The sequence below is a fragment of the Molothrus aeneus genome, chromosome 3 (assembly GCF_037042795.1).
Source record: "Molothrus aeneus isolate 106 chromosome 3, BPBGC_Maene_1.0, whole genome shotgun sequence".
Classification (NCBI taxonomy): Eukaryota; Metazoa; Chordata; class Aves; order Passeriformes; family Icteridae; genus Molothrus; species Molothrus aeneus.
Genome location: NC_089648.1, coordinates 68948014 through 68965912, shown reverse-complemented (window position 1 = coordinate 68965912; position 17899 = coordinate 68948014). Strand labels below are relative to the sequence as shown.

Sequence of the window (17899 nt, the reverse complement as noted above, 5' to 3'; positions counted from 1 at the left end):
GGCTTCAGTTTACATTCCCTCTTTCCCAAAACCACAACTTTGATTCTTCTTGGTGTTATTTATATCCTATCCTTTCAGGTATACAACATTTGCCTACTGCCAAGCCACACATCTACAGTCAGCTTGCCTACTGGTCTGTAGAGAAAAGAATTCCCCAATACCAGAGACCTAGCAGGGGAGCTGCAGATTTACATCTTTATTTCTGTTATGCACACAAATGCCGATGGAAGGAATATCGGGAAAATATTTAGGGTCCACCACTCCTCTCTGAAGAGACAGCTTTCAAAAAGGAAGCAAGGCCAAAGAGCCAGTCATCCCAAAAATGGTTCCTGATGGATGTGTGTTTTTACATGACTGATGTTTCTCTCAAGAAGTGCAAAGAAAGGAAGCCTGGTTCAGCCACCTGCTACTGCAGAAGCAGAAACAAAATGTGTGGAGAAGCCTCATGACACGGTGTCTTCCCACCAAACCTAATGCTGCTCACAAGCTGAAAACGAATTGACGCATACATTGTTATGTAACTCAGCATGACAAAGAAATTGTGTTTCTTCAGGTTTTGTTGGAGGTGACACTTTCTTCTTTTCTTACAAAACACTGCAAACTGTCACTCAAATTTCTATTCCTCTGCTCTCCCTGCCTGTTCCAGTAGTAATCCTGCAGATGGCACTAGGGACTAAGAAATTTCTTTCATTTTTTTCTTGTCGGAGGTCTTTTACTCTGTATTCATTTCATGTTCACTGAATTGTACCAGAGAGCTCATCTTTTAGGCATCTTGATTACTTCAAATCGATAAAAATTACCCTGTCCTCCTGCTGCACCTTTAAGATCTCTTAAGAAATTTCTGAAAAAAACTCCTTTATTCACCAAATATTAGGCATCTGTAATAGATAGTATAAAATAAGGGATGGATAACACCAGTAATTTAAGTAAAATGGCATATTTAACAGAAGAAACAAAGTCTATTATCAACACATAAGACTGAATAACAAATAAACTCACATAGCAGACAGAAATGTAACTTTAAACTTAGGATGGTGCACTGTTGCTCCTTTGAGATACCCAGAAGAGGAATTTATTCAAATTTCATCTTTCATGCTTTCTATGAGGCTATTCCTATAAAAGTTAAAATTCACTGTTCCCATAATCATCTGTGGCTTGATTATCTCACAGGATGCAGCAGACTCATCTGAATTGGAAAGATACTTCTCTTCTTGCTCAGTGCACCTTTTTTAGCTAGACAGATGGTACAGCAGTTTCAGAGCAGAAATTTAAGTATCTAACAAACAGCTGGAAGATTTTAAGCATCCCACCTACCCTGTCTGGGAGGGCAGCCATTTTCATCTCAGTTTATCTGAGATTCTCCAGACAAGGTATTTAAAAAAGGCAAATTAAATTTCAGAAAACATATAGAGGTGACTGAGTGTGACCTCAGCTATCCTTAAAAAGAAAATAAATCTGTAATCCTCTTTTTTTATGGCCAAGATAAAACCAGTTGCTAAAATATTCAAGGCATACTTAGCACCTATTCACCTCAGAAGGCTAGACAGCCTGTGAAAGACAGACACATCCTTTCCTAAACTGATCTCTACCTTAACATGAAATGATCATGAAATAGAGAAGGATTGCTCCTGCCAGATGCCAACAGTTGAGCTCCCCGACTGTCTCAATCATTGAGTGAGACGGTAAATAGAGAACATCTGGACAGAACCCTGAGCTCATTATTTAGAAGTTCTCCTCATTGGCTGCTTGCAGAACTACATCATAAATGAAACCAATGTGCAGTAACAGCAAAGAAGGACAACTACAATATGCAAGGCCATTCACCCATATTTTGGAATCAAGGAGAGAAACAGAGAACTGTTTAAGCTTTTTTCATTTCAGCTAAAAGAAACCAGCAGAGAGTTGGAGGAACCTCAGGTGGTGCTGCAGAGTTTAGAAGCTCAGCTGCTACTTCAGATGCAGAGACAAGAGTGTCCTTACAAACTGCCAGCACGAAGGGAAGTAGTCACTTCTCCAGAACAAGGCACTAAGGAACTTAAATATCATACACTGAGAGTGCACAATAAACCACCTCCATCAGTGAATTAGATCAAACAGAAAACACACCCAAAATGAAGAAAGCACCTGTTTTTTTCTTCTCCTGGATTAGGGAGTTACAGTAGTTCACAGAAAGGTCAGACCAACATCATACATAGCCAAAGCACAGGAGGGACAGGCAAAAGCAGGGAAGAAATGAGCATCACCTCTCCCTTCTAGCAGCAATGGCCAGCAGACCAAGTAACTGCTTGTGAAACCACAATTTAAGACCTCTCTGGCCAACTCTGCTTCTTGCACTCAACACAATGAGCCTTAAGCCTCTTGCTAAAACTATCCTGCTGCATCACTTAAGAGCCAACCAAAACAAAAAGATTTCTTGCATGCTTTCTATGCAGTATATCCAGAAAGATTTTCAGTTAATAAAACTGTTTATCTACAAGTTTCTCCTGAATCATTAAAAAACAAGCTCACAAAAGTATTAATCATGTTCTTGTAGATGCAAAGATTTTTTTTCTGCCTTAAATGTTCTTCCCAAAAGAGGCAATTAAAACTCAAACAACAATAATACAGCAATAATAAATATAGCTTATGTATTATCCCATGCAGAACAAATGGGATTGATACTAAAATGAGAAAAGAAAAAAAATTGTTTATTTATGAACTCTAATGTCTATGTGGGTCATTGACAGTGATAGACACAGTGGCCTGACACAAACAACATTTTCCATAACAATCCTCCATTTCAGTACAGCTTTAATTTGTTGTCCCCAAAAATCACATTTGTGTTTTTCTTGCTGTCTCCCATTTCTCCTCTTCCCCAGAGTTCTTTTGAACCAGAAGATTGATAAGCAAGAATGTAATAACTAAGGCAAAAATAAAAAGGAATAAAACTAATCAGAGCCCACTATAACCAAGAACTTCTCTTGCCAAAGGAAAAGCTTTGCAAAAGTTTTAAGTGAAAGAATTGTTACAAGAGCCAATAAAAGATTTCAGATGAAGTATTAAATCCCTCAGCAAATCATGAGTCTAAAATTGAAATCAATTAACTACAAAATTGAAAGCTAATACATTAAATATTTTTAAGTCCCTACCAACTAGGAAAGCACTTCCAATTCCTGCATAAGTGTATATGCAGCATGCTAATGCTTGGTCATTTGCACGTTCAGACACTACCAGAACTTCTGTATTTTTAATTAAAAGGTTCTTCTTCCCTGTAGTTCTTCTAGCATATTATTCATATTCCTTTTGAATTTAAAAAGTTACATGGCATTCCTTTATGTATCATATGTTCTCTGAAGATTATTATGAAAAACACTAAGTATTTCCAGCTTTACTTGACAGGTACATGCTGATGCTGAAGAAAGGCTGTCAGACTGTGCATGCACAATTCAGAATGCACTGAAGACAAATGAAGTTCATGAACCGCTGTCCATAAGGAGAGCTGCTTGTCAACTGAACTACATCTTTCTGTTGTTTTCAATTTAAAGTTATGAAAAGAGCATGTGTGGTTCTTAGCTTTCAAAAGCACAAGACAGCCAAAAACCTCTTGGAACCACTGGAATGCTTTGGATGCAAACTGGAATTGTTTCATGTGTCTTTAACAACCTCACTGTGATGAGCCCTCAGTGTGCACACACTCCACCCTGACTCCTCTTCAATCTGCCTTCTGTAACATACACCTCTTCCTTTTCCTTCTGAAATCTGTGGGTTTCTTAGCCTCCTTGACTCCTTCCTCCCTCATTAACTGCTTCTCTAATAATTTAGTGGTAACACTCCAATTCCCCACTCGCTAGAAAATCTGTCAGGAGGCTTTTCCTTTGCTTGAAAATCTACTTTGCCCCTGGCTTGGCACATTTCATCCAAGCTGCCTGGTGTTCTTTTTGCCATTATCAAGCAATCAACTGAATCAACTTTTGCCAAAACTGAGCATCAAACTTCTTTCCCAGGGGACCTTATGCTTTTTTTCTTACTCTGTATAATATATTTCAGCTGTTAATTGAAAGCAATATAATTAATAGCAAAATAGCTAACTGTCACTTTAAAAAAAGCCAACACAAAAAACCCCAACCAAACAAAAATAAAACCAAGCACCTTTTCAACACTTTCATCAGCAAACAGAAGTCTGCATCTAGTGCATTCAGACTATTTGCCTCAGGCAAGCAAGACCTCTGCATGGTATGTCATCATTATTTTGTGCTTTAAAAACCATCAGTGGGCATGCTTCCTTAAAATAGCATAGAATATTGTTACCTGGAGATTACCTTCTGTCTCAGTCTGAAAATGTGCTTGGACCACTTGTGCATGGAGCAAAAAAAAATAAATCAGGCTGGATGCAACTTTCTTTACATACTAAATAAACAAATACTTTTCTTTTTTCATAGGATGCCAATAAAAAGTTCCCATTTACTTAGAATTGACTTTGAACACCTCCACAAATAATGTTTCCAGTATTTTACATCCCAAACTCCATTTCTGTTAATGACCTAGTAATACTGAGTTTGTAACAGCCAAAACAATCTTATATCATTTGTAGTGAAAAAAATTAAGCATTTTCCGAGTTAACTTCTAATAGTGTTTGAACAGAGGAATTCACAAAAGCACATAGTAAAAATGTTAAAAAAAAATCACCAAAACATCACAACAAAAACCTGAAGTTTATCAGTTGCACAACATCACGGTTAAGTTCCAGTCACATGCAATCACCCACATTTAAGTTTTCCATGAGCTTTTCAGTTAATATTTCACCTCTTGCACCCTGGTAAGCAGAGGCTCCAGGCTAGGACACTGACTTTTTTTGGTTCTCCAGGGAGTTTTCCACAACACAAGGACTGGGAAGCAGAACATGAACACATGTTCTGATCTCAAGGTATCTGGGGCATTACGCTCCTGCCATGTTCTGAGTCCATACCCCTACGTGGTGCTGTGCACACCGAGTTGCCATAATTTTCCCAGGAAAAAGACTTGCCAGCAGCCACACAGACAGAATGAAAATCCAGCCTGGGCCTGCCATGTGAGCAGTCAGCACTTGAACCACTGAATGCTGGGACAGCACACCAAGTTCAACAACTGAACTCATCTAACTTAGCATCCCACTTTCAAAAGATACAAAAAATTAAAATATATGATAAAAATTTAAGTACAGGATAATTTTGCTCTCTCCCATTGGCTGCAGGCATTGAAATCTGGTATTCTGGAAGATTATTAGAAAAGTAAAAATACTTGCATATTAAAAACAGTATGAAGATGGGGATTTTAAAAGAGACTCTTTTAGTGATATCTCTCCCATAAGATACTGTAAGAATGTTCTCACAAAAGCATTTGCTAGAGGCAATTTCTCCTCCCTCTTGTTCTTCAACTAGCCTCCCAAAAATTCTTTCAAGTAATTAACACAATTAAAGGCACAATGATGAAAGCTAACTTAAAAAAAAAAAAAGGAAACGAAAGAAAAAAAAAAGTTTAAGGCTGAACTCTTTACCCTACTTTATTTTGTGAATGTATCTTTTATTGTAACTTAAGACACCAGAAAATAAATTGCAGCTTGGCTACAATAGTCACACATGGGAAAACACAATTTAGGTTTGTTACTCTCTCTTCTTCATAAATCAGTCCCGGGCTCAGTTTAAACACATGCCAAATATGACCTAAATGTATCACATCTTCAACAAGTAACCATACACGAGAAGAGGAAAATGAGCATTGGTTCAATCCTCACAGCCCACAAGCCAACGATTAGGTTACCATCTTGTAATTGTATCTAGTTATATACATAATGAGAAACAGTTTAAGCAAAAGGAATTCATACTGAGATCAGGATATGAAATTAACACCAATAAACCTGGATCTGTATTTTGTGCATTTTCTACAAAATTTCATATATCCAATTATCAGTGCCTCCTTTGGTTTTACATTAAATTTCTGTGGTCCTCAACAGCTTCAGAAAGCAATGTATTTCAATGGGTCCTGATCTTTCTCTCCCACAGCAGACAGGAAAATATGTTTCTGGTGATATCTTCTAACTGTCCAAGCTGATCCCTGAAATGCTGGACACAAACCAGAAATCAAAAGCAAAATAGCAGACTTGTTCAATGGAGCAGGATACAACAGCCTATTAGAGAATTATGCAGCAAATATTATCCCTCTCCACTGCTAACATAGTAAAAGCTCCTCAGGGAACAGCTTAACTCACCTGTAACTTAATTTAAAATTTAAAGATTTAAAGCCTAAAGTAATTAATTAAAATAATTTAGATCTCTTGTGAAAGAATAATTCATCATTCACAGGGGAAGAATTTAAAATTCTTCACATCAACAAATGATGACGTTTTTGAGGTAATCTAATGCAAAATTCAATGTTTAAATAAAATTACATCAGGTATGGAAACACAATAGGCTACCCACACCATAACAAGCCTGCAGGCTTCTGCCTTTTGTGTCTCAGTAGCAAAAATAAATATTCAATATTCTGTGAATTCATAAAAATCATAAAAGGGAAATTTAAAGCTAAAAGAGATCTAGTTCACTCTTTCTTTAACACTGTCTAGAGCTAGACTAGCTCTGAAATGTTTCTTTAGTATACAAATGAGGAAAAGGTTTTCCATTCTTGATATGGAAGTGTAAAAAACATCTCCAAATTACTCATAATAAAGCTAAGACTAAACATGTATAAGGTCTGACTATCTCCTGTCTTTAACAATACACATTTGAAATTACAAAAAAGATAAAACTTGCACAACATGACACCCTGAAGTGGAGGTTTCTTTGGTTGGTTGGGGTTTTTTAAAACATACAACTACACTCTCCCAGATATTAGCAATGCTTTCACAGGTTTCACATTTACATTACACTCCATAGCATGGCAACATTAATTCTATGTAATTTAAAGTGCTAATTTGTCCTCAAACTTCTTCAATGTATTTTCTTGTTTCTCTAATGCTTATAAGAAGGGCTTATATTTGTTTGTCTCCAGATTGAACACATGGGGAACAAATCTTGAAAGCAAAGACACTATACAACATCAGGGACTTTTGCTTTTGAATGCCTTTGGAAAAAAAAAGAAGATTGAAAATTGTTTCATGAGGATTAGTGACAGTAGTTGGTAAGCTTTTCAGTTATTCATGAGCTTAAACAGATTTCCTTCACAATGTCAGGACAATGGTTCTTCCTCTCAGTAACACTCACTGCCGTGGTTCCTTGTCTACCACTCCTTTTACTATAGCCATTGAAAATCAGGACAAAGGCTTAAATGGCAGATTTCCTAAGGCAAACCAGTGTGTACATGATTCCCAAACTGCTCAATAAGACTTGTTTACCCAGAGCTCCATCACGTGAGAACATGAAAACATCTTTCAATAATTAATACCTACATGCACACCAAGGTAATCTGAAGCTCTGGTACCACCCAAGGACAATAGATTAATCCAGACTTGGTATTTCTAGGAAGTAAATCACCTAGCAATTGTAACAGAAGGAGGAAAGAGAAGGGAACAATTATTGCCGTGAAGACCCCTCAACTCCTAGTTGCAATGCATGTTTACATCTTAACAGCTACCTGAAAAAGCTTTTTTTCTGAATTAACTATTAGGAAGATGGAAAGAACACTGAGGATTGAGGATGAGACCTGTGGAAATTAGAAATCAAAGCCCTCAAACGAAAACATATTCAAAGGAGCTACATGCAGAACATCTGTGCAGGCAGAACAAAACAGCCCATCCCATTTCTGTGTCCCCGCTTTGAATCTGAGACAGAGCTCTGCTGCTGACCACCTGCATTCACAGTTATGGATGTACATTGTGATTGTGAGCTGCTCCCTTAAGAGAACAAGCCTGGCTCAGCCCCAAGGAGCAGCTCCTCCAGGTTTGGATCACCATGCACATGGCATGGAAGTGGAGGGAAAAGGGATGCACATACTCCCACTGTCAATCTCACTGTTGCTCTAGGAAGCATCTGAACATTGTGCTGCAGCATGGCATCCACCAGCAGTGCTATGTTTGCATTAATTAGAAAAAAACGCCACAATCTCTTGAAGTTTCACTCATGATTTTCAGCCATGAAAATTTTATGATTCTCTAACAAGGCCTGGTAAAAGACACAGAGAGATTCAAGGGAACCCTTAAAGTCTTAGAAGTAGAAAAGCAATGAAGAACGTGAATTTTCAGTTGGTGCTTTACTTGAAAATAAATTCAAACCAGGAAAAATTAACTTCAGCCCTCTCAAACTGTCAGAGATATGAGGATGACAAAAAAAAAAAAAAGAAAGTATAACATCACACATCCCCTCAAACAAAACTGTGTGTTAGGACATAAACTCGAGCCCTGTTCCCCCACAAAAACCCACAGACAGAAATGTGATCCCAAGTGATTCACAAACAAACAAATAAGGCCATGTTTTCTGTTGCTATAACATAACACACAGTACTTTTTTTTCCTCTGATGTAATTCTTATAACATTATTTTGGAATCTGACTATTTTAAACTTGGTTGCTACGACACGTTATAGTCATTACATGGATTCATTTCCTACTTTCCAACTGGCAAGACCACTTGTTTCAGTTTTATGAAGTTATATCATGGACAAAAGACACATAAAACATACTATAAATTCTAATAGTAGAAACTCCTTTAATGCCTTCCATTCCTTGAATAAAGCAAGGAGGATTGGAAGGAGGACTTCTCCCCACAATTACTCTAAAGGTCTCCATGCTTCCAACTTTCTCTATTTTTCTGAGCCTTATTTCTGAAAATGGTCTTTTCACATTATTACTCCTACTGAGAGATGACATCTGACTTCTTGCAGAGCCTGTCAATGACTCCCATACTATCTAAACTTACAAATAATCAGAAAGTGACATTCTTCCAGTGGACAATAAAACATGGAATACTAATCCTCTCTGGTATTTCTGGTTTTAACAACTGGGGATGAAGAACAGATGATGAATTTGCCCATTAATGCTCCAGCATCACTTCCATGAGGCAACCAAGAGGTTTGGGAAAGACTTTGTTTTTCCTGTACATTAATTTTTAATTACTGAAATATAGTCATACCAGACAGATCACATTCAGAAGCCAACTTCTAAAAGAAAACCAAATAGGAACTTCATAATGTAGCATTAAAATCACCAAAATCCTTTTAAAATATGCACATAGTATACCTTAATCTTCACAAACCACATTAAATAGAAAGCATTTGGGAATCAGAGACTGGAAGGTCACTGATTTAAAAAAACTTTACCCTTTTATAACAGGCATGAACATAAGATGCACTGATATATCAAAAGAACCTTTCGTTTCTAGCTTATGAAAATATATGCATTTCCATAATAGAAAAACACAGTGGCTCTGTCATATTCAATCTCAAAGTTCAACACAAATTTAACAGGATAACAATGGATCTTTAGGGAAAAAACCCCACCCACTAACAAGCATATGCTACCACAGTCATTTTTTAAGTGTGCAAAAGAGGCGATTTTTCCACTTGTGGCTTTGCTTGTGTCTTTGGCCTCACAATTTTCTTTTAGCTCCTAACAAGTTGAACTTTCTGTTAAGTCTGATTAAAAGCAGTCTTACCCAATCAGATTAGGGTGCTTCTACTACTGCCTAATCATTCATATGACAAGCAGCCACAAAGAGTGTTGGCACAGACCATTTACCCTCAAGTTGCCTTAATCTGGACTATGCATTTGCAGGATGGGTCTACACAAGCACAGCCTGCTACAAACCCAGTCCTACTTTATGACTGAAACACAGAATCTTTCTTTCTATACTTTTTTTTTTTAAGTGCAATAGGTCATCTATTTCCAGGAGCAATGACAACACATAGATGTATTGACCCTTTGATTATTTCATGGAGAGTGCTGAACAGGCAGTTAATGAAAAAGATAGCTGTCATATTCACATTTGCACCATGAGTGCGAAGATCTAGAAAAGAAATAATGGAAGATGTTAGGGAGAATTATATTTTTCTCTAAAGAGTACAGATTCTAAAAATCTAATTAATTGTACATGTTTAGTGGCAGCTATCAAGTCAATCAGTTCACACTTATAGGATCATTTAACCAACAAATAATCAAAAATAATTTACACTTGATCTCAAAGAAATCTACTTCTAAAGGCAGTACTTTTTGAAAGAAGTTGGAGATGAATGCTAAAGGGTTTGCCTGTTCATATTTTTAGAAAATAAACTAGAAAAATAAACTAGAAAAATAAACCTGAATCAGTGGTGCCATGGTGTAGGACTTCCTTCCCTAGCTGGGAAAAAGGAGGGGAACAAAAAAAAAAACCAAAACTAGATGTAACAAAGTATAAGCTTTCATTTTATTAAGAAACAGGAGATTACTTTCAGTACTTTCTTTGTTCTTTCCCCAAAATGGAAGAGCTGCCATAGAATAGAACCAACTAGTGCTATTTTGAAGAAAGGAACTGGGGGAACGAGAAAGGAAATTATAACAACCATCACTTGTAATTTACATGGAAAAGAAATGAGAAAGATGAATGCAAAAGTTGGAGCTCCTGATGTTTCTTTAAGAATAGCTGAGGATTGAAGGAAAGATGACTATGGCTCAGCTGAAGAACCACCAGCAGCTGAAAAGGTCCTAGAGTTTCTCAGGTAAATTAAGTATCGAGGCAAATTTCTAAGCCTTATCTATCATTATAAGTAAAATCCAGGTAGTTCACAGCATGTGTTTGATAAAAGCTCACATGTATAACGAGTCTCAACAGTTTTCCTATATGATTCGTCTTTCTTTCCTTAAATGTAATTCTTTCATTCAGCAACAGAGAAAAAAAAAAAAAATCAAGCTAAAGTGATTGTCAATGTCTGACAATTGGCAGGGACAATTCAAGGACAGCAAAGCAGCTGCTACAGATTTTAAACTTATTTTTTGTTATAGATCCAATTTTTAAATTCACAGTGTTCCTTTATAGTCTGTTAGGTTTGTCTCTAGCAGGAGTTCCTTTAGGGCAAGCACTGCAGACAGTCTGCCTACCCTGAGGGAAACTAAGACACTCAGATGTGGGGTAAAGGAAAGATATTAATAATTTAAGACAGTGGTCTGCAACCCCTAGGACAAAGCAATAGTGTAAGTATGGAAACATCTAACTCCCGAGCTCACATTTGTCCTCCCTGAACTTGTATTTTCCTCAACAGATTTACAAAGTGCTGCAGAGGATACAGTGTTACCCATGTTTTCTGGAGGAGCTCTGAAAATGCTCATGGTTAATGACACCTCCTGCCATTGCCAGGACCTCCACAGCAAGGAGAGAAGTCAACCAGGAGGCTGCAGCAACAGAAGAGGCAGCACAGCAGGGAAGAACACTATTTGTAAGCTACAAAACACCGACCTCAGAGAGAGAGAAAGCCCTGGGTAAAGTACTTTTTCCGTTACTCCTGTAAGGTAAAGAGGTTAACTTAACATTGCCAAATAGAAGATTCACTGAGTGAAAAGCAGTAACCCAAATATTAATTTTGATTATTCTTTGACATTGGTTCTCATTTTCATTTTACAGAAAGGCATATTTGGCAACTCTCTTCAGTGTTACAGAGGGAATTATTTTGAAACTCTTTCCACTTATTCAGTACTCTTTTCCTGCGCTGAGCAAACATTGACCTAACAGTCATTCACTAGTCCATTAAACTTGGTATTCAATATTCACATGCATTATAAATCAGTTGTATTTGAAAGCAGGAAAGAACAGATGTGAACTTTAAAACTACCTTCATTTCTTCCCTTTGGGCACGCAGTAGCCTTCAAAGTATTCTCTAGGTGTGCCATACTACATCCTTTCAAGGCTGATTGGCATTTGGATCTGGGCATTATACATTCAGCTTCTCTGTCACATGCTTAAGAACATAAGCTTAAAAACTCCCACAGTCTTTCATTTAAACTGACCAAGTAGTACTGGAAGTTCAACCTTCAGACTCCCTATGCAAAATACCAGAAATTATCAATATCACAAAAGCACATTAGTCTTCACTGTAAATAATTCCATCAGAAAATCCCAAACAGAATCGCCACCTACTTTGAGTACACTTTGTTTACAAAGACCACCCTACATGCTGAAATAATACGTTCTTCATAAGCACAAAAACCTGGATTCAACATAGATATTTAAATGAGAATCACTGCAAAAAAACCACAATTATTCAAGTGCACAAGAATTTAATTAGCAGTCTCGCTTTTGCACCTTCATGCTGCAGATTTCCTACTCAATCCTACTTTGCTTATGGTGGCAAAATATTCATCAAAACTAAGTGCTGTAACGTACAATTAAACATTCTTTACATAATTTTTTCTACACAAATAGTGTGAATGAATGAGAAGACAAGAACTCAGCACCACTACAGCTGAAAACCCATGATCCTCACAATGGCTACCTTGACTTCTTGAGCTAGCATTTACTAATGCAGTATGTGTGTGTGTGGATATAGATAGACAGACAGACAGGCAGGCACACATGACTGGCCAATATGTTTTATCTTCCAGACTGAGATTATCACTGTCAAACCAAACAAAGTGTAATATTTAAAAGAAAAAAAAAAAAAAAAAGAAAAAAAGGAAGCTAAGATCCCTTGAACATGAACTGTGAACTTGAAGCCCGAATGTACAAATATTGATGCAGCTTTCATCTACTGTCACCTCTTCAAAAGAGCAGCAATATCTGATGGATCTCATATACTTAAATTCTAAAAAAGCATTTAAGTATATGAGTGCAATATTTATTGTTGGTGGAAAAAACTATTAAAAAACATATACTAGTGAAAGTAACACAGGATGAGAAATGAAACACAGCATTGGGAAGAGAGAACAAACAGCACATATCCATTCTACCTGCTTATAGCATAAAGGAAGAGTGGGACCTACAAAAATGGATTCTCTTCTTTTTAACTGTACAAGACAATATTAAGCGGTGGCTGACTAAGAACCATAGTGAAGGCCACAGGTACAAGAAAAAATGTGGAAATAATCAGAAGGAAAATTTCAATCTATATTTGAACATGCAATAGTTTCATTTCTTTCATGTCTTTTTACCTTCCAAAGTTATCAAGTTAACTTTACCACATTAGTTCTTTGTGAGTTCATTCAGCCAAAATGACACAAACTGGTTTTGGTGTCTAAGAAAGGTTTACTTTCTGGTGAGTATGGTAACAGAAAACCCTAGGGAGTACCAACATTTCAAAGTTATGTAACATGATGGAGGTTTTTCAAGTCTATCACAGCTGACTGGGAGATACTCACAAAACCTAACTTAAATAAGAGGGGCCAGGATTCTTTGAAAGACAAACATTTCTTGATGGGGTGAGTCAAACCAAGAAGTTAGCTCTGGTGCTCCAATCAACCAGAGCTCTCCTGAAAAACCTCTGTTTCTATCAGCTGTACAAAATGCTTAGGGAAATAGTCTTTCTGGACAAAGCCAGACTTCCTATAACCAGTATATTTTGCAAATAGTATCAAACATATCAAGCAGGAAAAGTATTTCTGCATTTCTAACATCACCACTTATACTTTCTGCAGAAGTGTCCTGAATGCCAGCTGCAGTGGTCAGTGTTTCCAGGAAGTCAAACACATTTCTGCAGTGAGCACAGGAAATGACACTGCTGCCACATCATAGCTAACTTTACAGGCATTCTGACCAAAAATCACATCTCTCTACTGCAAAAATATCTTTTACAAAGTGTTATAGCAGGCTGAAAGTAGAATAAAATTTAGTGAAAGCCAATGTGTTTTAACTTCTAATCTAGCAACTGCAGGAGAAGGACTTTATGACCCACGCCTGTAACAGATTAAATAACTCGGTAAAACTTAAAAGACTGTAGTAGAAGCTCAACTTTGGCCAGACCTTCTGCTTATCACTTTGAGTGTCCAGCTGCCTGCTGTTTTCAGAGAAAGGTACCTCATTAGCCACTGTCAAGTAAATAGATGCTATCATTTTTCTGGCTCAGAAAATAAAAATTCATTAACATTAGAAACAAGTTGCTAAAAAGCTACTCATAGTCACTCACAGCAATTATAAAAGAGGACAATTTTAAGGTCACAATTCTGTTAAGGCAAAATATGAATTGGCAATAACAATGTCATCAACAACAGGCTGGAACAAATGCCTACGTCTATGCTGAAATTGGTCACCTGCATAGGAAGGCAGATGCATGCCACACCTGGAGTTACAAGATGTGTTACAGAACTAAGCTATCTCAAGCTGATAAAGAAACAGTTATGTTATCAGACATCATAAACAAAAAGCATGTCATCTTGAAAGTGCTCTGGATCACATTATTGGGCCTTAAAATGTCTAGAGATCTACACCGAGCAGGCTGCAACAGAACAAAACCTGGTCTAGCCAGTCTTTTTATTTCTGTAATAATACAGGAAAACTGTAACCATGTCTACTTAAGCATTTATCACCAACAAACAATTCTGACAGAACTAAAATATAATCATTCCTCCCGCAGGCTAATGAGAGAATGGCTGGAGCTAAATGGTATCCCATAATAATTTTACGTGTATGAAGTGTTCCATTTCATTTAGTGATATTATAAAAGTGATGCATTGGCCATAACGTTTACTGTTTACAATCTGCAGCAAGCTATACCCTTCTCAAGGGAGATTAAGTAATCAAGAAAATGTTATTCACACTATGTATTTGAGAAAAATAGATCACTGTGCCAATTACAGACTCTTTCCTATACCAAAAAGGATGCATGCTAGCCTAGAAAGAAGACAGGAAAGAGCGAAGACAAGAGATTTGTTTGCTTCTCAAGTGAAAAGGAGGTCATACAATCATGCACTGAAAAAGTTTTGCTTTAGTCCAGCAAAGCCTGAAGAGGAAAAATACCAAGAAACGCTAGTTTTGAGTAGCTGCTGAAGACACTTCATTATAACCAATCTTAAAGCTCTGAAAAACCATACAGTGACTCACAGCACTACAAACAGAAAGATCCAGTAGTAGTCAGATTGCAATTTTGTTTCCAGAGTATCCATTAGAGGCAAATATTTTTTTTAATGATAGCATGTCTTTAAAGTATTCTTTGTTAATATTGTTTATACACCATTTTCCACTAAAAGATCACAGTGATCGATACAGGCTGCAGGGAATGAAGTGCAACATCTCCAGTAAACAGATGCTACATTATTCATTTCACAGATAAGTAAATGCAAGTATGAAAAATTAAGTGACTTGCTCTAGTCAGAGAGCCAAAAGCACAGCTGTGAATCTCATCCAGATACCCCAGCTTCCAATGATCCATTAACCACTAGACATTAGCCTTTCTAAAACAAAATGTAACCTTTTCCTCACATTTTGCCCTCCTTCTAACAAGTCTGGCAAAACTAGTACAGGGGCTGCTCACGTGGCTGACTTTTAAGAAACCAAAATCTTAGAAATAAACCAAAAATTATTAAAACATAAGCTCAACTTTACCAGATGGATTACAGAACTCCCAAACCCATCACTGCAGGGTTCAGTTACCTGTCTCTGCCCTTCCAAGAGGAGGGTCAGCAATAGCTCTCAGATTAAAAGCTGCTGGCCAGACACAAGCCTGGTGGGAGGTATCAGGGTCACACATCATCCCAGAAGAACACCTGCTGCAGTCCTGATTCACAGCAGGCACTTGCACCCAGGAGCTGCCAGTGCTGCATCCAAACAAGAGGAAGAAATGGATGGGATCATCAGGGAAACGTATACTGGCCCAACAGCTGCTTCTCCACATGTCCTGTCTGACATGCACAGATACCTTTCAGCTGCCTTCTTCAAGGCTCTCGGCACAGGCATTGCATTGCAACAGCCTAGTGAGCCAAAGCTTGGCAAAATGTTAAAAACACTCATCAACACCCTGGTTACACTAAAGGCTTTCTGTGTGGTGGCACTTATGTCCTATGCTGTCTCAGCTCAGAACTTATTCCATGCAGACAAGCATTGATAGGGAACCCACTGCTTTAAGAAACCTTTAATGGTCTCAGGAAGACTTCAAAAGCTGGCAAAGCCTTTAGGCAGGAAGGGAGGGTAGACACAAAACCACTGATGACAAAATTCCACCAGTCAATGATGATTAAAGAAAACTGTTTAGACCTGACAGCAAACAACCAATTTGATTGTCACCACTTATAACCTCAAAAATAAATGAGTAGAAACTTGAGAAACAGCACATGCAACTAATCAATTTTACAGCACATATTTTTCAGTAGTTTCCACAAATACAAAAGTCTCCTTAAATGCTGGAGTACTTCTCAGATATATATAGCATTTACTCACTCAGAGTCTCAAAGATTAGAGTTCCAGAACATATCAATCACTTAAGTATTTTTTTAAAAAATCACCAAATAAACATTTTAGATACCCTTGCTTTAAAACAGTTGTCTGAACACACAACAGGAAACCTTTATTACTTTTTTAGAATGAGTAATGAGACAGATTTAAAAGTATTAAAAAAAATCTTAGTATTGAAAAATCATTACCTGTTTCCTAAATTGCTGTGATAAGTCAGAGCATAGATCTCTGATTCAAAACTAAAATCACTCACGTTTACATTGAAACATACAACACTTAAATCTCAGAAATGAATTATCAAGATCATTGAGGAAGCATATGGTCAAATTTCACCTTATTGCAACATCACACCATAAAACAAGGTGTGCAAGGTACAATTTGTGCATTACTGTGGGTGTACTAAAACTTGTCAGCAGGATATTAACTCTTCTTACAACACAAAGGTCAAGGCCATTTTGAAATCCATCTGCAACAAAGCCCTTGGAAATACCAGTGAAACCAAGTAAGAAGGTCCAAAGTAAGGGCTCAGGGTTTCAGTTTTATGTGAGTAAATACTTCTTCTTTCCAGCACAACACATCAGTTTAGTAGTGTACTCTGAAACATATATGAATTTTTAAAATGAATGTCTTTAATCCTGCTGAGCCTGGGCATGAGTATATCCCTACTGCTGTTCCACAAGCCACAGGCTTACAGAATTAACCCTGAAGCATCCCACTTAAAATAATAAAAAACCCCAACAAACCCTTACAACATCACAGCTCCACCACAAAATTTCCAACCATGCCCCAAAATTCTGCCTTTAAAATTCCCAAACAAACCAGCAACTCTACCACACATTGAACAGGCACTCTAAAGTTCCACTTTAGCACTGCAGGTCTCTGTGACACTTCTGTGACTGCAGTGCAAACTTCAGAGCCCAAACACATTGTGCTTCACTCCTTCTATTCCCTCCATTCCATCAACTGACCTTACAATGACAGAAGAGCATTTTCTTCTCATCCCTCCCCTTTATCACAACCTTCAGTTATAAAAACTTCAACAAAATCCCCTCCACCACCATTTTCTAAAGTCAGGTATTTTCCATTTTTATTAACAATTTCATTTCTTTCTTGCAGAAAAGTCTACTCAGTGCCAATGTCTAAATCCCCCTTCCTCAAAATAATGTTTCTCTAAAAAAGCTGTTTGTCCCCTGTACTCATTTTGTTCACTCAAGACAACCAGATTTAGACAGAGAGCTTGAAAACAAATCTTGTTTTTGTATCGTTACAACACTGTGGATTTGCCAAGGACCACTAAAGAGCTACAATTTCCAACAAATGCTCATTTTTGTCTTACACCTGTTAAAAAATACTGTGCATACTAAACTTGGATTCAATTAATGTTGCTATAGCTGCAGTTATAGCAAACACAGATCAACCAAACAAAAAACACCAAAAACTCCAAAACCAAACAAAAATCACAACCAAAACACTCAAATCCACAACCAAAAGTGAAAAATTGCCCTTTTATTCTTCCACTTCTATTTTTTCAGAAAAATTGCACTTTTATTTTTTCCTTCGTTTTGGTAAGCATCTGAAGTTTTATTGTATAAAAAACTCACTGCCAAT

The 17899-nt window shown here is 37.2% G+C and overlaps 1 protein-coding gene across 1 annotated transcript in view; it reads right to left on the bottom strand.

The window, feature by feature from the left end:
- PDSS2 (decaprenyl diphosphate synthase subunit 2) overlaps positions 1–17899 on the bottom strand; it is a 110420-nt gene that overhangs the window by 91531 nt on the left and 990 nt on the right. The gene's annotated exons all lie outside the window — the stretch shown is intronic.